Source organism: Dipodomys spectabilis, unplaced genomic scaffold (assembly GCF_019054845.1).
Source record: "Dipodomys spectabilis isolate Male_0828 unplaced genomic scaffold, ASM1905484v1 ptg000365l, whole genome shotgun sequence".
In the NCBI taxonomy this organism is placed as follows: Eukaryota; Metazoa; Chordata; class Mammalia; order Rodentia; family Heteromyidae; genus Dipodomys; species Dipodomys spectabilis.
Genome location: NW_024871042.1, coordinates 2661407 through 2685486, shown reverse-complemented (window position 1 = coordinate 2685486; position 24080 = coordinate 2661407). Strand labels below are relative to the sequence as shown.

General features: G+C 39.5%; 1 protein-coding gene across 2 annotated transcripts in view; it reads left to right on the top strand.

Moving 5' to 3' along the window:
- Positions 1–24080, top strand: part of Kif16b (kinesin family member 16B) — a 264333-nt gene that overhangs the window by 63787 nt on the left and 176466 nt on the right. The gene's annotated exons all lie outside the window — the stretch shown is intronic.

Here is a 24080-nt window from a genome sequence, read left to right as displayed (position 1 = left end):
GCTTTTTACTTCCCCCTTGTCTTCTCAAACATAGCAATAATAAGCTTTACCTAAGGTAAGATCAATGGTTCTGATTAATAACTCTTTCGATATAGGAGTTCTGGTTTGGAAAAGTAGATGTTAAAGCTAGGAGTTTAATCTGTACAGATTTTGTTAAGATTAAAGGTGTTAGCTTTCATTGTTGGCATTTTCCATTTTTGGTTCAACATCGATTAGGACTAAAGGCATCTACTATTGCCTTCTTCTTTTGTTAAGGTCAATATAAAAACAATATATTAAGTAAAAATATTTTCTAAAATAGTTTATAGAATGTGCTTACATAGATAGCATGGCTAGATCTTGGAGATTTTTTTTTTTTTTTTGGCTGAACTCTGGGCCTGGGTGCTGTCCCTCAGCATTTCAGCTCAAGGCTAGTGCTCTATCACTTGAGCCACAGTGCCACTTCTGGACTATATATATATATATATATATATATATATATATATATAGAGAGAGAGAGAGAGAGAGAGAGAGAGAGAGAGAGAGCACCTGTATATATGACTATATATATATGACTATATATATATGACTATATATATATATATATGTATCTTTAGCCCATTATTGTAATTTTTGCTGGGTATTATAATGTCTCTGCAGAAATTCCCAACAGTGACTCTTCTGAATTTTACCTGTATTTTCTTCCTGTAAGGTGATTCTGGATCCTGATGTTAAATCTTCCCCTAATTCCAGTCCAGTTTTTCATGGATCTTTTATTTCTTGTGACTTTTCTACATGTGCTAAGTGTTCAAGTTTATGAGAAAGGCAGTTACTGTTTCCTATTCTTCCCTTCTCTTGACCTCACAAGACAATCTTACATTTCTCTGCTTTCATTTGTACTTTAAATCTGTCGGCATCTTTTTGGTCTAAGTTTGGTATTTTAAGGTATATCTGGACCTCTTAATAGGAGATGGTGTCTGGGGGCTGTGATGGAAAGGGCTACTCAAATATTTTGAAACATTTCTTTTCTTTTTTTTTTCTTTTTGCTTATGTGGTGCTGAGGAATCAAATCCAGGGCCTCATGCACGCAAGGCAAGTGCTCTACCACTGAGCCACCTTCCCAGCCATCAAATATTTTGATAAGCACATTTTCAGGAGATTGATTATTGTGCTATGGGTGTATGTCTGGGGTTTGTATTATCCTCTATATCTCTGCTGCATGTTCCATTGTTGATAGATGGTACCAGTAATGCTTCATTAAACCCACCCCAACTTTGGCAATTCTCTGTGCTACATATTTACCTTTCTGGTTTTAGTTATGGTACTTGAGATAGGCTGAGGATAGGAGTCTAAAGTCACTGTGTTGAGCCAAGAGCCCTTAACATAAGAGTTATTCTTGAAAAATCTCTTGAATTTCCTATAATATCACAACATCCTGAGTTCCTAGGTGCTTAGGAGAAGAAATAACTTCATTCTTTTGGATGAGGACAATTCAAGGTCTAGTCATATAATGGGCGAGGGATTCTTAGACTTTCGGCTATGTATATGTTCTGAGGAAAGGCACCATTTTTTTCCTCTTGTGGCTGGAACTCAGAGTCTCACACTTACTCATCATACTTGCCGGTACTATACCATTTGAGCCATGCCTCTGGTTAGCATTTTGCTAAGCCAGAGATAGAGATTCACAATCATTTTTCTGCCCAGGCTACCTTTGAATTGGGATTGGATTTCAGCTTCCTGAATAGGTAGGATTATAGGTGTGAGCCACCCGTGCCCAATGGCACCAACTGTTTTTGACGGAGAACAGCTGTGTGGTGACAGTAATTGGATCCTTAGGCTTTGTTCTGTGAATCTTAGAACTTAGATCTCCCTCTCAATGAGTCATGATCCTCCTCCAGAGCTGTCGGTAACCTAGCCTTGAAGTCATAGAGGATAGTGTCCTCTTTCTTATATCCAAGTTAGCAGGATCAGAGATGACAAGGTCAGTTACTTTGAAAATCCTCGACTGCAGAATGCGTCAGCTACACATGAAGCAGGCCTTAGGCTAGTAGATAATAAGGGGAAGTTTTATTGTTTCCTTCTTTGGCCCCTTTATCTTCATTTCATTAATCTTCATTTTCTCCACTCCCACTCCCTTGCTTAGTCAGGAAACGTGTGGGTCTCCTATTTAGACTCATCTGTCCTGTTATAGTTTTCTCTGCCTCAGCCCCCCGGCATCCCCTCCGCACCCTGCCTGATGGCTTGCCGGTTCCTCAGTACCCCAGGGAGTTGGGTAGCATGACATCCCTTGGGCATTGCTGGCGTCGCTTCTTTAGGAATGCTTTGCCCTTTCTGTGCCCCTGTCAGAATCTACCTTGAAGCTCCTGTTCCTTCTCCCCCTCCTCAGGATAGATATTGTTTTCTTTCCTCTATGCTTTTCTAGCATTGGTTTTGTATCTGATGCAGCATTCATCATCATCTAAGTTAGGTAATTTTGGTCTTTCTCCCTCTGTGCTAATGGTTATACACAGGAAAGCAAGAACAGGAGCTGGCCAAGGACTGTATCTATTTGTCATTCCGTGAGCCAGCTCCTACAGCACAGCTTCTCACACAGCAGCATGCAGTGAAAATTTGTGGGGTTAAACTTAGAAGCAAAACCATAAACCTTTGTATTAATTTGCTAAGGCTGCCATAACAAAATACCACACACTGGGTGGCTTACATATCAGAATTTATTTGCTCGCAGTTCTGGAGGCTGAAGTCCAAGAGCAAGAGGTGGGCAGGTTTGCTTTCTCCTGAGGCTTCTCTCTTCGGCTTGCAGATGGCCTCCTCCTCTTTGTCCTCACATGGCCCCGCCTCCTGTGTATGCTCCTTTTGGGTGTCTCAGTCACCTCTTTTTGAGGACAACAGCCCCATTGGATGAGGACCCACCGTCAGGGCCTTATTTTAACTTAATCACCTTAGCTAATATATTTTAACTGAATCAAAGGCTCTGTCTGCAAATATGTCACATTCCAAATACTGGGCTTAGAACCTCAACATGAGTTTTGGGATAACACATCTGAGCCCACAGCAGCCTTGAGCCATATGAATGATGTGGCTAGCAGGAGGGCAGGCGGCATTTCTGCCCTAGTAATGCTCCTACCCATGTTCTTATCTTAATTTATCTTACTTGAAAGTCTCAGGTGAGACTGTATAGTTTTTAATTCTTAGAAGTATAGTTTCTTTTGATAATAGACTTGGCTTTCATTTGGATCAGTTAGGTCCTTAGATGATCAAAAGTGTGGTTTGTCGACCAGCAGCCTCAGCATCCTCGGAGAGTTGGTTAGAAGTATAGACTCTTAGAGTGCTCACTCCAGACTTCCTGAGAAAGAATTTGCGTCTCTGGGGATGTGTTTGCATCTCCAAGTAGTGCTGTGGCAGACAGGGCACACTGAGGTGAGATGGAACCATCCTTTCCTGTCTGCTCTGCCTTGTGTTGTGGGGGAAGCTGACTTTCCCTGGCCTCCTTGTAAGACTCTGTGGAAGGAGAAAGCAGTTAGACCAAGCTTCACCCAGGATCTCTTTTCTCTTTGGCCCTATGTCCTGTCAGTGAACAGGTACTTCTGCCTGGTGCCTCAGCCCTGACCTCTAGAAACATCCCCTCCTCTCGAGCAATTCTGTATTTCTGTCATCAAAATGTCGATCTATTATCAAATATCTAGCTGCCATATCTAGTGGTGATGCTGGCTTCCTGTTTGCAATTTGTGGGTGACCTCATTCAGCTGAGTTATCAGTTCCCTTGTTCTAAAGTCCCTAGCATCAAGATACTGTGGTAGTTTCTGTTGGTGGTGAGACCATGTCTGACACCCAACTAACATTTGCTCCCTTGGCTGCATTGCAGCTGCTCGGGATCTGGTATGATAGACTCTTCTCTTTTAGTGCCAGTCTCTTTGGTTCCTCTTAGAATAATGCTGTCCCCATTTGATTTCCATCCTGCTTGAGTTTCTCTGAAACTGGGATGCCTGTCTTGGGACCTGAAAGTTAATGTTGTGATGAATTCAGCTTCTACAATTTGTGGCATCAAGAGCTTCCCAACATTCTTTCCCTGTGGTGTGGTTTTCCTTTTGCACTGCACAAGATGGTGCTGTTTGTTCAGGGCTGGAACAGAGCATAAAGTGCCTGCTCAGAACCCCTCCTGTGCACCTTTCAGCCTGGCTTTTTCCGAATCCCAGGTGTTTTATTGCTGATGAATGTGTCAAGCCATCCCTTAAAAGAGGACTCCCCTAGGTCTTTTTCCATTCCTGCTTGTTCTTCTCCCCATCTCACATTTAAGCCTCTTTCTAGTTTATCTGCTGTGCACACCTTTTGGTTTCCCTGTTTCAACATTTTGTAGACAGTTAAAGAAAAAAAAATGTTCAAGGCACGCTATCTGACTTCCAAAGAACTCCTTGAGCTTTGTGCTTCGGAATAAATCACAGACCTTTAGGACTGTCGCATAAAGCTGGCAGTCCTGTGACAGATGGTACGGCAGAAGGGAGAGTGTCCTCTATGCGTCTATCCAACACAGAGCTGCACTGGTGCTTGCGGCCCTGCGATGTGCTCTGTAGGAGCCTCTCCAGCTTGGGTGGTTCTTCTCACATTCCAAAAAGCAGGGTCTCCTCCTTGCTGAAAGCACAGCCTTTGACTGCTGCGGCGTCTGCCTGAGTTTTGTGTTTTCCTTGCCCTGCCCAGGTCTCTCGACTGTGTCACAGAGGTCACAGGTGCTCACAGGCAGACAAAGTACCTGCACAGGGTGTTCCTTGGAAAATGACCTGGTTGATGAATATAAATAAGTTGAATTGAATATTTTCTACCCAAACTTTTAACTATATGAAGTTGTACATCCTGTACCAAGTAAACACATCGTGCTTCTCGAACTATATTTAGAGTCTGGGGTATATTTGAATCTATGCATTGATGAGATCTCAATACAAATGATTTAAGTTTAAATTGTGTTGGTGTCTCAGCTCTTCTCTGGGGGCAATAGGAGACACAGGGTAGTACCCATCCCTGGCAGGGATAGATTCCACATTGATGGAGGACCTTTTGCTTTTTTCAAATGGTTTAACTAACACAAAATATAATGAAATGAAATTGGAATCCTTTCCTGGCTTAAGATTTTCTGAGTTTAAACTTCATGAAGAGGCATACTTAAGCCAATTTATTTCTGTTTTATGATAGAATCAATCAGCTGACCTTTTTTCTCTAGAAGATTATGGCAATGTATAAAAGACTTTTCTCTGGCTCTCGGCAGTTTTCCATTTCATGGGGAAGACATATTTTGGGGAGTATAATGGGTTTGAAAGTAGAACTAATAACTGGGACTGCTCAGCAGATCTGCTAGAGGCTAGATCTACAGAGGAAATTTCCTGTGGTCCTCTGGATCTCTGCTGACCCATATATGTCCTCCCAGTTTTGGAAAGCCTACAAACAAAGCCTGAGGAAATGACATTTTGGTAGTGTCTCCTTTAAATGTCGTTGCTTCTTGATACAAGAATTGAACCTGAGGGTAGATCTGGGGAGACTTTTACTTATACATGTCAGTTTTCTTCCAGATGTTCCATTTTTAGAATAAAACTTCTCTTTTGTAGCCATGGATTTTGATCTTCCTTATAAAAAAAACTGCATGTTTGATGGTTCAAATGCCTGACCTCAGATAGTCATACACATTGTTTATGGTTGGTTGTGATCATGTGTCACATAAGATAGGGACCCATATATATAATGACATAGGGACCTATGTCATTAGGTAATTTCATCATTGCGTTAACATTATTGTACAAAGTAAGATGGCCGTGATCTCACAATGCCATGCCGTAAGATCACTGGGCTCACTCTCATGTAAAGTCTGGCATTGCTCAAGCATCACTATGTAGCACAGGACCATATTGCTGTTGAGCTTATTGATTACAAGATTGATTTTTTTTTTTTTGTTGGTCATGGGATCTGAACTCTGGGCCTGGTCGCTATCCCTCAGCTCTTCAGCTCAAGGCTAGCGCTCTACCACTTGAGACACAGCACCTCTTCTGGCTTTTTCTGCTTATGTGGTGCTGAGGAATCAAACCCAGCGCCTCATGCATGCAAGGCGATCACTCTACCACTGAGCCACCTTCCCAGCCCACAAGTTGATATATTGACTTTTCATGTGTTTGGCTGAGCAGATTGGCCACAGTGGAAAATTTAGCCATCTTCCCACTACGGGTCTCATTGTAAAAAGAGTCGGGAGAACTCAGCCCCTGTTTAGTAGTGCTGGCCACATACAGTGCATGCTTTTGGAATCCCAGTAGTTTTCTTCTGCTCTGAATTTCGTGACTTTATTTATTTTTCAGATCTTTTAAGTTTGTTTTTTTTTTTGATAAAGAATTATTTAAAGGTGCTGAGCATTCTTTTGGCATGCTGCATTCCATAAACTAGTGGCTGCCAGTGTTGCTAAAGAAATTTCTAGCACAGCAAGGCCGTGGTGGCTCACAACTAATCTGAACTACTCAGGAGACTGAGAACAGGAGGATCATAGTTCAGGGCTGACCTGGCAAAAATCAAGCTTCTATCTCAAAAATAACCATAGCAAACACAACATGACCCAAGTAGCAGAGTAGCTGCCTAGCAGGTGTGAAGTCCTAAGTTGAAAGCCCAGTGCTGCCAAAGAGAATAAGCAAAAGAAAAAGAGAAATTGCTAGTATTATGAAAATATTCTCTCTGTAATGGCTTCCAAGCTTGCCTCAGTTTATCCCTTACTGTTCTCCCATTTGTTCATCCTTTGCCCTCTCTCACTTTCCTTCACTGAACACAGGCTTATTAAGAACATCTTACATGTTACACACATCTCTAGACACTGGGGATGTCTAGTGAATGCAACCCAGAGGCCCAGCCTTCATAGAGATTACACTGTAATGTTCAAAGACTTTTTTTTCACATAATTGGATGTTGTTTTGTAAAATTCCCACTGTCTTGTATTGTCTTATCCTCTGATTTCTTTGAGAAGAGGCCTAAGTACCTTTGTTGATAAAACAGTACAGCCCTGCTCCCATGCTTTGATGTTTGAGACCACAGATTTTGTAAAACTAGTAAGTCTGTCTTTTCAGTTAGTATTCTATTAAATAAATTTACTTCAAAGACAACTTATATTAAATAAATCTTTTCTCTCTTTTATGCGCACACACACACACGCGCGCGCGCGCGCGCGCGCACACACACACACACACACACACACACACACACACACACACACACACACCAGTTTATTACCCCCTGGAATTTAGACAAGATTATGTAAATTTTTATCTACTAGGATATAAACTCCTGGAAGACAGTTTGTATGTTCACTGCCTTAGGCGACTGTTACTAGAAAATTGAGTGAGTAAATTCATAAATGCATGTGGGTGACAGATATTCCTGGAGATGGGAAGGAATGATATTTGATCCTTCATATTACATCATAGGTCATCAAATGCTTGTAATTCTCCATTAGACTGGAAACTTCATGAGGTCAGAGGCTATGTTTTGTCTCCTGTTGTATCTCATAACATTTCTTTTTTTTTTTTTGGTTGGTCATGGGGCTTAACTCTGGGCTGGTCGCTGTCCCTCAGCTCTTCAGTTCAAGGCTAGCACTCTACCACTTGAGCCACAGTGCCACTTCTAGTTTTCTGGTAGTTAATTGGAGAGAAGAGTCTCACGTGGACTTACCTGCCTGGGCTGGCTTTGAACTGAGATCCTCAGATCTCAGTCTCCTGAGTAGCTAGGATTAGAGGCATGAGCCACCAGCGCCCAGCTTCTGGTAACATCTTAATAGTTCTTTTTCTATAGGAAGAGTTTACTGAACAGTTGTTGAACTGAGCTGTATTCTCCTGTTTCAGAGCGGTTCTAGGACAAGTTTGAGGTCTTTTTCTGTATAACAAATGGTTTAAAATGATGGTCATTATTTCTCATGACATTGTGGTCAAGTCTTGCGTGATAGATTTCTGCTGCCTTCTGTCCTACCCTGGAAATGAGTGGTAGTGATGGCCTTGCAGACATGCTTGTGCTTGGCTCCATGTCAGGTGGTTGTGATTGGGGCTTGTGTTTCATGCCCACCATCAGCCTAGGTCTTCACCAGTTGGTTTCAGGGTCTTAAGAACTGCAGGTGAGGATAAACCCCAATGCATGTACTACTTTGTACTATTTGCATATGGCTTCCTAGCATCTCATTGGTGGAATTAGTCATGTGGCTGAAGCAAGAATTAGCTGTGAAGGAATTACCCAAGGAGAACAATTGTTCTTGCCAGTTTATTTTCTGCACCACTCCCCGCCAAAAAAATTCCCATAGCATATTAAAAAAAAAATGTTTTCCCTTCTTTCTTTGTCTTCCCTGCTTGCTCCAAAGTGTGTGTGTGTGTGAGTGTGTGACTTCCTGTCAAGCAAGGAAGGAAGTATTTGAGTGGAAGGAAGACCTGGGAGAGAGGTGCAATGAAGATGACCTGAGACAGATTATTAGAAATTATTTGTCTCCTTGCTTTAAAATCTGCAGACTAGCATAGATGGCCTTGTGTCTGACTGAACTGAAAGAAGTCCCTGTCAGTACCCTCAGGTAGTCAGCCCTTTTATCTTTTTTTGGTGTATTCACACATGCTTTCTCATTGGCTCATCCTAGATCCTTGAGGCAAGAGAATTTTCTGCATTTTCTATAGAGTGCAGATGTTAATTTGTCAACCTCTCATTATAGTATGACTCTGGCTGCTAATTTCTATCAAATCTTATTCTTCCTTTTCTAAAGTTCTGCTCTTGCAACTGGTTTTTTTTTTTTTTTTTTTTTTTTTTAAGATGCAAGGCAAAGTGATAAAGTTCATTGTTCTCTGCCACTGGGACTTGATAATTGGTGGAGGGGGGTATGGTGGGGGTGGTAACTGTCAGCACTATAGCACTCAGCAGGTCAGAGGCCTGCACAAGCTTCTTCTTAAAGCAGCTCTGACTTAGTAATGAGCAGCTACTGTATTTTTCCATGGCAATCTCACCTTGCAAGAATCACTCATAAATAAAGGTATTCTGAGTTATATGCTGGTTCTTACTTTTGAGTAACATTTCTGGAACAAAAGGCTCAGAAAATAAGTCGAATGTGCCCTGTTAACTATGCAATAAATTATCAGGGATTGTTCTTGTGATCGTTTGCAGGGAAACGTGGCACAGATAGGTTCTTACTGCATATTTACTGCCACAATCAGGGAGGGGAAGCTTATCTGGTCATATGGAAGTGAGCTTTATGGACACCTGTACTCACTGGGTGTTAAATTGTCAGAACTTGGTTGAGCTGGCTAAAAGAACGTTAAAAACAGCCATTTCATGGTACAGATGAGTTTGTTGTTCATGTTACCCAGGTGCACATTTAACTCATTTTGGATACTTCTGTGAACTGTGAGTTTGGAGAAGAGGCTTTTTGTTTTTTTTTCTTTTTGCCTGTGCATTATTCTGGCACCATTATCATTTTTTTTCTGAACTTGGCTACATTGACCTTTCTGTTTCTCAGTCTCTCACTGTAAGAAGCAGCTGGTGATAGAACCTGTCACATAAGGTGGCAAGTGAGTGCATGCAAAGTCATCTGTCTTTCATCATCTTAGATAAAAACCGGGTTGCCAATAGTGCACATCTTCTCAGTTGAGAAGAAAAGATTATCTGTCTACCTGTCTGTCTGTATCTATCTGAAAACTCTCTACATAGTGTTTTGCAGATATAATGCATATAAGATATTTTATTATGTAGCGTTTTGTGTTTTTAGTTCAAATAATGAATTTCAGTTCTAAACAGACTGAAATGGTATAGGGGTTTCACTCACAGAAAAGTAGTTGTAGAATGAAAACCGTGGGTTCAGGCATGATTTGACCAGGGCTCTGGTTTTCTGGGATTTTTCTTGAGTTGATTTCCCCCCCTCCATGATTTTGCATTATCTTCAGGGGCCTTATCTTGGAATGTCCTTAGAATGTCAAAGTGAATATAGTAATTCAAGCTTTATATTTACCCACAATGTCATCCAAATTCAATTCTGAGTTTTTGAGTCCCCAGTAAAATTCTAACCTTTACATCAGTTTAATATGTTTCTCAGCCAATCCTGGTGGTTAAGGAGATAGCAGGTGCTGACTGGCCCAGTCTGGTATTGTCTGGTGTTATTTAAATCAGCCACCGTGAAAAAGGGAGTGAGGTCAACCTGATCGGTAAATTAGGACTCATCTTGGAGCTGGGTGAGGTTAAGGTCTTTGTACGTAGTTGTTACATATTGGGTGGAATGAGTGGCTCAACTTTGGTGACACTGTCCACATTTTCCAGACCCAGATTAGACCCAGTACCTGCAGTGTAAACCATATTCAGGGTGAATAGGAGATGTGCTTACTTGAAATATTCTTCAGTATCAAGAGAAAACATATTTTATGACTCTAGAATCCTCTGTTCAGCTAGAACATTCCATGAAAAGGCCAGCTGAATGGGAGAAACCTCTCTTTTCTGGTGTTAGAATTGAATGATGACACACAATAACCCTCAACTAAACACAATTCCTTTTTCTCCTTTAGACTGATTGTGTGGGGGCTTTTGATGTGAGTATGTTCTCTTCTCTAGCCTTTCCAATGTGGTTCTGAATTTGGCTTGGTTTCCATTTGACCCCTTTGGCTTTACACTTTCCATCCCAGCCTGCCTAGCAACAGTTACTATGAGCGGTGAGTTGGCATCGCCCTGTGACCATATCACAACAGCAGGTTTTAAGAGATTACTTTTCCCTAAGCATCCTGGTTGATTTTTGCCTTTGCCTTTTCTAAGGATGACAGCAGATTTTCTTCACTACTGGCAGCAGCATTCTAAATCTCTTAGCAAAAAAAAGTGATGATTTTTAATAGGTATGCCATCTGTAAGACAGAATTAACAAGTGGGCACCTATGGAAAAAGAAATATGGACTTGTGCTGCACACAGATACTTATTAGCAGGATATTCTGATACTTGCAGAAAGAGAAAAGGCTGTAAATTTCCATCAACTTATCTAGTACTTTATGTTGCATCTTTGCCAGCTAAAACAGCCCTTCCTGAGCAAATTGTGTCACCTAGATGAGAGGAGTTAGTTCCAAACAGCTGTGACTTCTTGAAAGAGAGTCTGAACAACAGAGCCCTCACTGACTGTGGTCACTTCACACTAGATCCAGTAGGCTACAGAGTAATGCATTATATTTAAGCCCTTCTTGGATTTGCCATTGAGCAAAGAATCATTCTAGTGTTGTAGCAGATTTGATGGACATCAAGCTTTAAGCAGCTAAGACTTAATATCCAAAAGAATAGCGATTCTCCATGTCCTAAGACGTTGGTTATCCAGATCAGAATCATTTGGGGGTGGGGGGTATCTCTGTTGCGGACTTATGGGAAGTGTTGTGCAGAGGGGTTACCATTTTACAACACAATCTATTTGTGTGTGGGTGGTGGTGGTGGTGGTGTGGAGCTGAACTCAGTGCCTGGGTGCTGTCTCTGAGCCCCTTTGTGCTTAAGGCTAGTGCTCTACTACTTGAGCCACAGTGCCACTTCCATTTTTCTTTGTTTTTTTTTTTTTTTTCTTTTTCCGCTTGACCGAAAAGTAACACTTAATAAGTACTTTCTTAAATATTGTCAAGGTGATATACAGAGGGGTTACAGTCACAGAAGTAGGGTAGTGATTATATTTCTTGTTTAACTTTTTACCGCCTCCCTCATTTCCACTTCTGGTTTTTGAGTGGTTAATTGGAGATAAGAGCCTCACAGGAACTTTTCTGCCCTGGCTGGCTTTGAACTGTGATCTTTAGATCTCAGTCTCGTGTGTGTGTGTGTGTGTGTGTGTGTGTGTGTGTGTAGCTTTTGTTTACAACATTCTTGCTTCCTACTTCTACTGGTAATTTCCATTTAGGTTATAATGTATAATGTTTTGGTTGTCATGAATATTGATGTGAATATTCTTTCTTAAAAATATTATTAAGTACTTGTATTAAAGGGGTTAAATTCCATAAATCAGGTTATGAATACAATGCTTCTTGACAATGTTACTTTTCTGTAAACATTCTTGATTCTGTTTTTCTAGGTGTATGCATTTAGAGGGTCCCTCTCCAGGCTCTCATACTTGTGAGAATCTGGTACCATCCTACGTTTTTCTGGTCTATATCTGCCTTATCTATAGTCTGAGTCCAACACCCCCATTTCCCTATTCAGTGCCTGTTAGCATGAGCTGACCATGTTAACAAGGCTTACTAGGTTGTGTGTGTGTGTGTGTGTGTGTGTGTGTGTGTGTGTGTGTGTGTGTGTGTGTGTGTGTGTGTGTGTGTGTACACTTACATTTTTTGATCTGGATCTTATTCAGTTAGGTGATTAACATAAATTCTGATTCCTTGTTAATTTTTTAGAATGTCTATTTCTGAGATTAGTACAGTTTTTGTGGACTTTTTTCCCTTTATAGGTTTTTTTTCAGAGCTACATATTGGTGTCTAATATGTCTCATTTGCTTTTGCTAGACTATGGGGCTCAGATATTATGGACATAGTTTGGTTTCAGCTCCTTGTATTGCCTTGATTCAATGACTGGTAATACTAATATTAATAGGAATATGAGTTGATTATATTCTTGTGCTGTCACTGTATGCCAGACATCATTCCCATAGAAGTAAAGAGCAAGACACATATGCAACTTCAAATTTTAGTCACCTTAGAAAAGTAAAAGAATAGCAATTCTAATTTTAGTAGTATATTTTATCTCATAAAACACTATCATTTTGGCCTACAGACTTATTATAGAAATTATTAATGATGTACTGTGTAATTTTTCTCCCTAATAAGCCTTTGTTACCTAGCTTGAATTTTATATTTCAGTGCATCTCAATTCAGACGGTTCATTTGCGTTAGATACACCCAATCTGCATTTTGAGTTCATAGATTTTCATTTGAAAAGTAGGTCCCATGCTAAGTATGTCTTAGGTGTACTTAAAAGGTTTTCATTAATTCCACTTCTAATTTTAAAATTCAAATCAGTAAAAATAAAATCAGTTTGGCTATTGTATTAGCTCATTTCAAGTGCTCCATTGCCTTACACACCTTGTGTAGTTTGGTTATTTGTTATAGTTTATTTCATCCAGCAGCATTGTTGGATGAAATAAACTATGTAACAATGACATAATAAATAATATAGTAGAAAATACATTTTGAAGATGAGGAAACTGAGGAAGAAAGAGGTGAGGTCAGCACTTGATCCTGACTTGAGTTTTGGGCTGCCTGATTCTTACTGTTTGAAATGGATCTGTCTTTAATTACAATATGGCTTGTTACCTGTATTTAAGGTAGAATGTTCAGATCCATTAGCTTTTGTTTGGTCTTTCTCATTTTGTGAAGATTGGTGGGAAAGTGTGTTCTTAAAGAGTGATCTTTGTTGCAAATTTGATTGCCAATATTTTTAAAACTAAAATAGATGATGGCCACCTCATAAACCCCATCTGATCTGCCCTCTCTGTAAATGTCAGGACCAGATCTCCTGTCAGTGAAATAATGGACTTACATCTTCTGTGTTCTGTAATGCTGTTTCTGTAATCACCACTGTGACAATTGCCTTCCATCAAGGTTGGTTTTGTCTTTTCTTTTGCCTTAGCACATTTCTAGTCTATTTCTTAAGCCAAGAATCATGGTAATTTCCTGGGCATCCCTTTGTTACCAGTTGTTCTTACATTAATGATGTCTGTGCATCCTTCAGATATTTTTATCTTGAATCCAGCCAGCTGTGTGTTCTCTTCTTTGATAGGTAATTTTTCACTTCATATGCTGCTTGCTTTTGTGTAATTGTTCTTTACCCTTTACTGCAAGGATGGTTGTTTATATAAAAGAGATTTAAAATGTGCCCTTTGGCAAGGAAAAAAGGTCCAGATGTGCAGCAGGGTACAGAGCACTTCTTATGGAAAACAGTGATACAGCAGTAGTTAGCTATGCTTCATCTACAGTTTGTTGTGTTCCCCAATCCCCGTGATTGCTTCTTCTCCCCCATGGGTGATGTGTGCATTGGATTCCTTTAGCAAAAGGATGGGCAAAAGCCAGTGCCATCTTAGTGGTAACATAAATACATTTTGAGGTATCTTGACTGTTTCTATAATTATTTAAGTCTTATTAATTGGTCTAGCTTTTTATGCCTGCATTTCCCACTAACTGGTTGTATGATTTTGATCAAGTTAAGCCTTCTCCTTTTTTGGTCTTTTCTCTCATGAATCAGGTAGGCTGGATTTGGTGAACCCTTAGAATTTTTTTTTTTTAATATGAGAAAACCTTGAGTTTTTCTAGGAGGCTGCAAAGAATTGTCTAAGTGAGTCCTTTTCTTGGGGTTGTATACCCTTCATTGTCTTCAGTGAGAGCTTCTTCTTTTTTTCTTTTTTCCTAATCTCTTGCTACAGGACTATTTGTTGTTGTTGTTGTTAATGGACCATTCTTCTTTTTTCAAATGTGCCCCTAGAGCTTTGGCTCACTCTGGGCATGTATGCAAATCATGAGTGTATTGTCTATGGATTTTCAGCAGTGAAACACATCGCTCTCTCTTGCAGCTGGATGAAGCAATCAGACTTTATTACTTCCCTCTCCCTTCCCTCCATGTCCCTTGCAGCACTCTTTCTCTCTTACAAGGAGTTGTGTGGCCTGACTTGTAATGTTAGCTTGGTTTCTCCTGCTTTTATAAGTTTATGTACATGAACCATACAGAATATGTATTTTGTGGCTCAGCCTCATTGGCCCAGAACTGTGTGTATGAGATCTGCCTTTGCCTTTGCCTAGAGCTGTGTGTGGTGTGATCTAATGTGGCTCTAACACAGTTTATTCATTCAGTTTTCTTTTCATTTGTGTTGCTTTCTGCTTCTGCCTATTAGAAATGGTGTGCTGCTCTGAGCTTTCTGATGTGTCTCTTGGTGAATGTTTGCTCTTGTTTCTCTTGGGTATATACTTGGAGCTCGATTCTAGGCCTATAGCATAGGTGCCTGATCAGCTTCAGGAGATACTGAAAGTTGTTTTCCAAAGTGGTACACACTTCCACTCCGACCTGCCAGGTCCAGTTACTTCATTGTTTTACAAACATTGGCTGCTTTTTGGGCCACTCTAGTGAGTTGTACACATTTTGGTTCTATTTTGGATTTCTTAATTGCATGGAAAAAATTTCCCATTATTTTTAATTATCATCATTTCCCAAATGACTTCCCTTCAGGTCTTGTTATCAAGTGAATTGTCCAGTGTTTAATGTTTTCAGACACTGGCTGCTGAGTGCTCTTACAGCCTTCTCCTGCCAGCTTTGCTCTGTATATTTGGGCTTGGCCACTCCAGTCATCTGGGAGATCTGGTACTTACCGTCCCAGCCCCATCAGCAATGCTTCATGTCATCTCTGGGGACAGGGACTCAGCATACCAGTGTAGTGATCTGGAACATTCCAGATATGGCAGGTGTACTGGGTCGCTTATTTTCAGTTTTCTTTGTTGAATTAGATAGAATACTTAATCCCTAGTCTCCCTCTCCCTCTCCATTTATGTCTTTTTAGTAATGGCTATTTCTTTAGCCAGGTAAAATACGAGATCAACAGCTGCTATTGTAGTAGAAACCTCCAAAAATACTTTGAATTACTTAGAGCTCTTTCCTCATCTTAGAAAACCTTCCTGACAAGCATTCCTTGTAACCTAAACAGTGCCATAATTTACTCTATCAGCAAAACCTCACTTAGCCAGAATTGTCATAAACATCCTGGTTCAGCAATAAAGCCCACTTGAATGAAGCAGTTTCTTAAGATCTTTATTGAAGAGCTTTAGATGGTACTCACCGGCTCAGAAAGCACAGGGTCGTAGTGGATGCAAGTCTTTGATTCTCGTCAAGAGGCATCATCTAAACATTTTAAAGAGATCTTTGTATGTACCATTCTGATCTCAATTCAAACTCGCTTTCTTGCTTAAGTCATAACTTCCTTGAGCTTTTTGGCCTCAAAAATACTATGATATTTTGTGTGATTTAATCAACTAAAAGCTATGGTCTTAGAGATTGTTTTTTCATAAAACATAGAGGGCTAGGAGAGAGGGACCAAGAAAGCACCTTGGTTCATTCCAGCCTCCTTAAATAAGGACAGTGAAGCCAAGAGAAAGTGACTGAATTGGTCTCAAAGTTCTAGAATAGCCATTAGGGCTAGATTCTGTTTTTATTCCTAACCTAGTGCTGTTTACTTGTGTTTCAGTTATCTTTAAAAATAGCATCCTAGCCTATATCAGAACCAGAAAGGTGCTTCACTTTAACGAAGAAAATACGGCTAACCCACGTTGTTCAGAATATAATTTTAATATGGAGAATTTGGAGGCATGTTATACCCAAATCAGAAACCATTCTATAATGGGTTTCATTTGCATTTAAATTATTCTACTTCAGAGATTTTTAAAGTTGGTTTTGACTGACTGGATTATATTTATTATTATATTAAACCAGAGTGTAAAACAAAATTGACAGGAAGTTTCTAGAAGTCTACAGAAGCTGTCATTCCAGTCTGGTGTTAATAAGTGAAAGTACTGTTGTGGTTAAAACAAACAGAAAGAGTGGCTATTTCTCCATAGCTCAGTGTGCATTTCCTCAACGGGCAAGATTTAATTTTGAATTAGAAAGCAGTTGGCAGTGGCTATCCCAGTTATGGAAAAAGCCACTTATTCTAAGAGTAATAAATCCTGTTGAACAATAAGCATTTAATGTGGTAATAACCCAATTTCTAGATGTGTTTTGGTTTCTTAGCACTAGATGTCGCTGCAGCTAGTGAAAAACAAGTTGCCTGTTTCTAATGGCTGCTGTGTCCTGGTAAAGTTGTCGGAAAGGATAGGATGGGTATTGCTAAATGGAATTGGGCCTAGTTACTGATATTTTTGGATGCTGAATCTGTGAAAATATACTAGAAGTAATTATCCAGGTGGAATATCTTCTTATAGCCATATTGAGCATTGTTGCAGAAGATGTAAATGCACTTTCATATTTCTGGAGGTTCTATTCTTATCCTTTTGAAATAGATTTTCTGAAGTAGTGTTATGAGATGAATATCTGAATGATACTTGATATCTAACAGCTTTCTCAAGCCTGGCACGTTACCACTCGAGCCATGTCTCAACTACAATTTCTTTCTTTTTTTAAAATCTGGGTCTTGGGTGTTCATTTTGATGCGTTTGCCATTAAAAGGCTTCCTTTGTTGTTTATTTGTACCTGCCCTGTAAATGACTTTTGTAAGTCCTTTTGAGAAGTAGATAATTTATTTTCTTCACTTTCTGTTGCCAATAATGGTATCTTTGATAATGTCCACTGTAGCAAAGCAACTGTGGCTCTTGCAAAGCAGAGCCAGAGTGCTCTTCATTTGTTGCACCTGATTTTGGAGTCAAGAGGCTTTGTAGATGTGCAGCTCAAGCTTTCTACAGGCTCTTCCCTCATTTATGTGACGCAGGAAGGAGAAGGTACTGCCACCTATAGTAACCAACAGGTGGCAGAGAGTGGCAGAGACATGGACTCTGGAACCCTCAAGCTCTGAAAGGTGCTAGCTCAATGAGCTTGAATGACTTACTTAATTAACCTCTCTGTGCTTCAGCTTCCTGATCTGTGAAACAGGGCTTACTGGATTGTTAGGATGTTGAAAAGAGCTGCTTTTGGAGTCAGGCAGAGCCTGCCTGACCCACAGTACTGTGCTGTAAGGGTGACAAAGAAATAAGTTCCATTTCAGTCACGATGCCCACTTTCATAAATGACTCTAAAAAATATTTAGCTTAGTCAGGGAGAGAAGTAAAACCTTGAGACAACACAGTAATGTTTTTTTCCCCATTTTTTTAAGTCTGGAGAAAAAGTATGTGGGCTGTTATTGTCATTTCATTTGGTCATTTAACTTTGAGCACATTTTAATGGATAATAGCTAGGTTAATACTAGAGCAACGAGTTGGAGGTTAATAGTGAGCAGAGTTAACTGGATTTGGGGTACTCCCAAGTGGAGGTGAAGTCTCTCATGTTTCTGTTTGTTTTAACCACAACAGTATTTTTTACTTATTAACAGCAGACAAAGATGACATTGATTCTGTAACAGATACCCAAGAAGTGGTTGCTGGTGACATGGGCTTTGTTGTTAGTAGGTATCAGGGCTGAGGTTTGTGTACTTCTCTTCTGCTTTCCAGAAGCATTTGTATACACATCAACACATCTGAGATTTGTCAGGAGGAGTGAAGAAGGGCAAGGGCCCTTCAGCCAAGTTTACTCTCCTTTTCAACACTGCCCAACAGCCTGAGTTCTTTGCAGAGCATGCTACATGACTCTTTCTTGCTGCAAAGAAAGGCTGTGAAATAGTTTTTTCAGCTGGGCCTATTTGCATCTGTAAAACAACTAAATATCTATTCATAAGGTTGTTGTAGCTGAAGCTTACACATGCCTCATACAGGCACTGATCTACACATTTCACATGCAGTAATTCACTGGAATCTCAAAACATCCTGCAATGTGGAGATTCATTTTGTTATGGGAAATGGAGGTTAAAGTGGGTAGGAAACAGCTTATAAATGATAAAGTTGACTCAAGTTCATGGTGTGGTTAGTGAAGATACAAAGGGAAGTCTTGGTTAGAACTTTTGGAAGATGGTAACGAGAATGTGTGCATGGGGCTCAGAAGAATTGAGCCTGACGCTAGATATAGAACTAAGTTCATGTTGGAATTTTGGGTTGGGTAAGAAATGGTTTCTGATGTCCAGAGCTCAGAAGACTCTGTTACATGGGGAACTGAGACTTGGTGGAAGCCGACTTAGGTTAGAGTGGATGATGTGCCAAGGCTGGAGAAAGAACATAGATCAGATCACGGTAGACCTTAATTTCCCCATTAAAGTGCTTGCTATTTCATCATTTCATTAAAAGAATATCAAGCTAGTTTAAATTCGGGACATATATTCTGAAGACATTTTTCCCGTTTAGTTTCATTATCAGAGCCATCAGTACTTCTTTTGAAGTGTCTAAGTAGTGTATTGAAATTTCTTTTTCATTTCTCTCATTTCACATTGAATTGATGACAGATTATTCAACATGGATGGTGTCTTAGAGCTGATCTTATCCAACCTTGCGATGTCATGGAGAGAGATGTGAAGCCTGTACACAGCATATCCTTTGCTGTGTGCTCTTCAGGGTTACATGAGAAGTGGTGTCTGAGCTGAGTGAGGTCAGCATCCCTTCTGGAGCTGTGGTTGGCGTGTGCTATTCTATGGCTCTCTGATCCTTCACTGGTTACTGTCATATATTTTCATAATTTTCAAGTATGTATTTAATATTTCTTTCTCAGAGTCTTATTCCAGTCCTTAGTTTTATACTTGTCATCTAGGAAATATTTGATGATGGACTATTTCAGTATTAATATGGTTGTAAGTAGTATACTGAAATAGTCGTGTGTGTGTGTGTGTGAGTGTGTGTGTGAGTGTGTGTGTGTGTCTAACGGGATGGAGAAACATCAAGATAAATCAGATGTCTTTCAGTAAACCAGGATCTTTTGATATGTTCTTGTGGCTGTAAAGATGAAAGGAGTGGGAGCTATTTGCGTTAGACTTGCTTGTTTTCCAAGCATTTCTGTTTGACTCTGAGATAATTTTTTTCTTTCTTTTTTTGTCGGTTGTGATGTCCAGAGCTTAGGAGAACTTGAATCTTGAATCTCTATTCCTTAGAATAAAAGTGCTTCTTAATCTTTTCGGATTTTTTTTTTTTGTCTTCTGTTATCATTAAAATGATGAAGTTCTCTATGTAAAGAAATGTGTTGTCTTCCTTAGAAGATAATGGCATTGTGAGACGTGTTTGGTGTCTTTAGTTTCCCAGAGCTTGGAACACTAAGCTTGCTTAACTTAAAGAATGAATTATATGCCCCAGGTTCATGATGTACTCTCCTCAAGGTGGGGATTGGCATGGTAATACACATGGGCATGACGTGCAAGGCGAGGGAAAACTGCAGTCAGTAGCTGGCAGTCAGTCATCGGGGAGGTTCAGTCTTGTTGAGGGCCAGAGCAAATAGATTGATGTCATCACGCACCATTGGCAATGCTGCCATGTCACTGGCGTTCATGTGATTCAGGAAACTTCCTCAGAGTGTGTGGAGGAATCTAATCTTAATGAGGTCCCATTTCATTGTAAAATTGGGCAAATAATAATTTTTATCTTCCTGGAATTATCTCTGCAAAAAGGTAATCCATATGAAGTGCCCAGCACACAGCCTATAAGAGGGATTGAGTGTATAGCAAATATTTTAGGGTACGTGGATTCCCTGATCTGACATGTCCTTCACACTGTGAATTGAGATAGGCAGGACACATATACAGAAAGAGCATAAACAAATAATCCTGGCAGGGCCAATAAAACTTCACTTATAAAAATAAAGTGTTAATTTTGACATCTCAGCCCATGAGTGTATAATACCCTTGCCCAGGAGATCAAAGGTGCTTAGGAGAGAACAGAAGATAATGGTTGTAGTTTTTCAAACAGCTGTTCATATTTATTTATTAATTTATTAAATGATTATCATAAAGTTGAAACACAGAGGAGATACAATTACATGAGTCAGGTAACGAGTACAATTCTTTTTGAACCATGTCTCCCCTTCCCTTGCCCTTTTCCAGTTTTTCCCTCCTATCCCTACCCACAAGATGTATAGTTCCTTGTCCACATAGTCTTTAGTGAGTACCACTGTTGTATTTGCTCACGCTTTGCTCTCCCTTTTCTGTGCCCCCTTTGCCCTCCTAAAGACAGACAAACAAGACAAAGGAAAAGAAAACAGCAACAACAGCAACATGTCCATCTTAATATTTCCAAACCATGGCATTTGGAAATTGGGTTCATATCTACTTAAATTTTTGAGCTTTAAGCAAGTAAGAAACTAGATAAATAATGTCATTACCTTCAAAGCTTGTATAATCACACATTTTCAGTAGATGTAATTAACAAAATTCACATGAATATGAGTTAATGTAGAAAGTTGCCAAGTGTCATAGATGGTAAATTAGCTCCTATGCTGTCTCATAGTGAGGTCAGTGATCATCATGGTGGGGACCATTCAGTTTTAGCTCCTGAGTCAAGTGGACCTCTGGAGGTCTATGATTTGATTGAGGGTTGTGTGTGTGTGTGTGTGTCTGTGTATGCATGCATGTATGTTTGCAAGTATGCATGCCTACTTGGGCTTGAACTCAGGGCCTTATACTCTCATTTGTTTGTTTGTTTTTTGCTCAAGGCTGGCTCTCTACTATTTAAACCATACCACCCCTTCCAGCTTTTTGTGGTTAATTGAAGAGAAGGATATTACAGACTTTCCAGCACAGACTGACTTCAAACCACAATCCTCAGCTCTCAGTCTTCTGAGTAGCTAGCCTTACAGGTGTGAACCACTGGTTTCTAGTTGATGATTGAGATTTTAGTGTTACTGTTTCATAAATTAGGTAATAAACACATTTCTTTTTGGACAATGTCACTCCTTCCTTCATTCTCTCCCAGTTTTTCTCTCCCATCCCCACCCATAAATTGTATAATTCATTTTCAATATAGTTTCTACTGAGTAGCAGTGCTGCATTTACTCACACTCAGTCCCTTTGTTTTTGTTGCTTCCCTTACCCCTTAAAAGATAGAAAAATGAACAAACAAGAGAAAAAAGAAAATACCCTCTTGTTTTCTTTTCCTGGCATTCATTTAGATGAATTAGAGGTACAGAGAGGCATTACACCTTTGTGTTCCATCCCTAAGCGTGTCTTCCTTTGATCTCACTATGTGTGAATGCTTAGAGTCCTGTATAATTTATCATGTCCAGATGTATTTTAGATCTAGCTTCCACATATGAGAGAAAACATGTGCCATTTGTCTTTCTAAGCTTGGCTTACCTCACTTAACATGATTTGTTCTAGGTCCATCCATTTCTCTGCAAATGGCATAGTATTAATCTTTCTAATGATTGTGTAAAATTCCATTGTGTATAGGTGCCATATTTTTTTCCCCACTCATCTATTGTAGGGCATCTGGCTGTTTCTACAGCTTGGCTATTGAGAATAGTGCAGCAGTGAACATGGATGTGCAAGTGTCTTTATGGTATTCTGCATTATGATGTTCTGGTTAGATGCCCTGGAGTGGTATGGCTGTGTTGTAGGGAATATCCATGTTTAATTTTTTGAGGACCCTCCAGACTACTGTCCAGAATGGTTGTACTAGTTTACATTCCCACCGCAATGTCTCTTGTTTTGGTCTAGCTTCTTAAAGTAGAAAACCCAGTGCTTGATTTTTAAAATTTCTATCTTTTTTCTGACGTGTACAGTGCTATAACTTTCCCTCCAGGCACTGTTTTTGCTGTAAATGCATACATTGATAGTTTGTTTTTCATTTAGTTCAAAACATTTAAAAGTTTTCTGGAGATTTCCTCTGATTTATATGCTACGCTGAGGTATTTTGTTCAACCTATGGATACATAGGGGTTTGCTTGTCATCCTTCTGTGATTGATGTCGTTTAATTCCGTTGGGGTGTGAGGTAGAGTTTATATGATTCTTGTTTCTTTGACCTTTGAAGGTTTTCTGTTGCAGAATGTAGCCAGTGTTCTTGGTGAGTGTTCCATGTGAGCTCAAGGAGAATGTACAATCTATTGTTATTGGAAAAAGTGGTATATAGCTAGACTCACTTGGACTGGTGGTGGTGCTGTAGAGTTCAACTATGTTCTTACATGTTTTCTGCCTACTGTAGCTATCAAGTTTTCAGAGGGAAGTTTTGGAACTTTAGACATTTAAATGTCAGTTGGCTTATATTGTTTACTTTTGCTGTAATAGTGTATTGGATGCTGGTTAATGTTTGAAGAAAAGATAGTTATTCAGCTTATGACTTGGAAGGCTAAAAACCCGAGACTGGGCATCTCCATTTTAGGGGGTTCTTTTTAGTGTCTTCTGGCTATAGCACAACATGGTTGATGACATCATTGTGGGAGTAGAAAGTAGAAGGCGGGAACAGTTACCTAGTGAGATAAGCAAGACAAACTCAGGAATTGAGCTTGCTGATTTTTATAACAGTTACTTGGGAACTAAGCAGTGTTTCATGAAAACATTAATTAGTTTCAAGAGTGGGACCCCTAATAATCTAACCACTTTCCACTGATATAACCACTTTCCACTGAACCCCCTTTCCTTCCCACTCTGCCAATCTCTTAAAGGTTCTGCATCTCAATACTACTGCATTATAGACTAATGTCCCAGGATTTTTGGGAATAAATTCCATCAAGCCATAGTGTGGATTCATTTATTTTTTCAGTTCTGTGAAAACTTATTTTAAAAATTTATTCTGACCATTACACATGTTGAATTGACTGTTGTATTTTAAAAGAGTTAAATTTTTTTCTCATAAAGGCTTTACAAGTCTTTTTGCTGCATATGTAAGTCTTTTTTTTTTTTTTAATGGCCAGTACTGGGGTTTGAACTCAGGGCCTGGGCGCTGTCCTTGAGTTTCTTTTGCTCAAGGCACTTGAACCACAACACCACTTGTGGTTTTTTTTCTGTTTAGTGGTACTGAGGAATCCAACCCAGGGCTTCATGCATTGCCAGGCAAGCACTCTACCACTAAGCCACATTCCCTGCCCTCAGTCAACTTTTTTTTCCTCATGTATTTTGACTCTGTCATTGTGCCGTACATAGTAATGACTGCTTTGTCTTTTGGAATTATTGGTCCCTTTATGTTATGTAATGCTTCTCTTTATTGCTAATGATTTTTCTTGCTTTAAACCCTACATTGTTTGATATTTAAGTGACCATTTCAACTTTCTTTTGATTTTTATAGCCTTATATATCCTACTTGTTTACTTTTTTTTTTTTTTACTAAATATATCCTTATTTTTAAAGTGATATAAAAGTGTCTGCAAGATGTAGACAACATACAGTTGAGTCTCTATTTTTATTTGAATCCACTATCGCTGTCCTTTTATTAGGGTGTGTAGATTATTGATATTTGTATGTCTATAATTGATATTTATATGTTTGTGGAAATAGTTGGGTCAATATCTAGTATATTTGTTGTTTTCTCTTTGTTGCCATCTACATATAACTTGGCATATTCCTCCTTGGCTTCTCATAGTTGGTGCTCTCCTATTTGA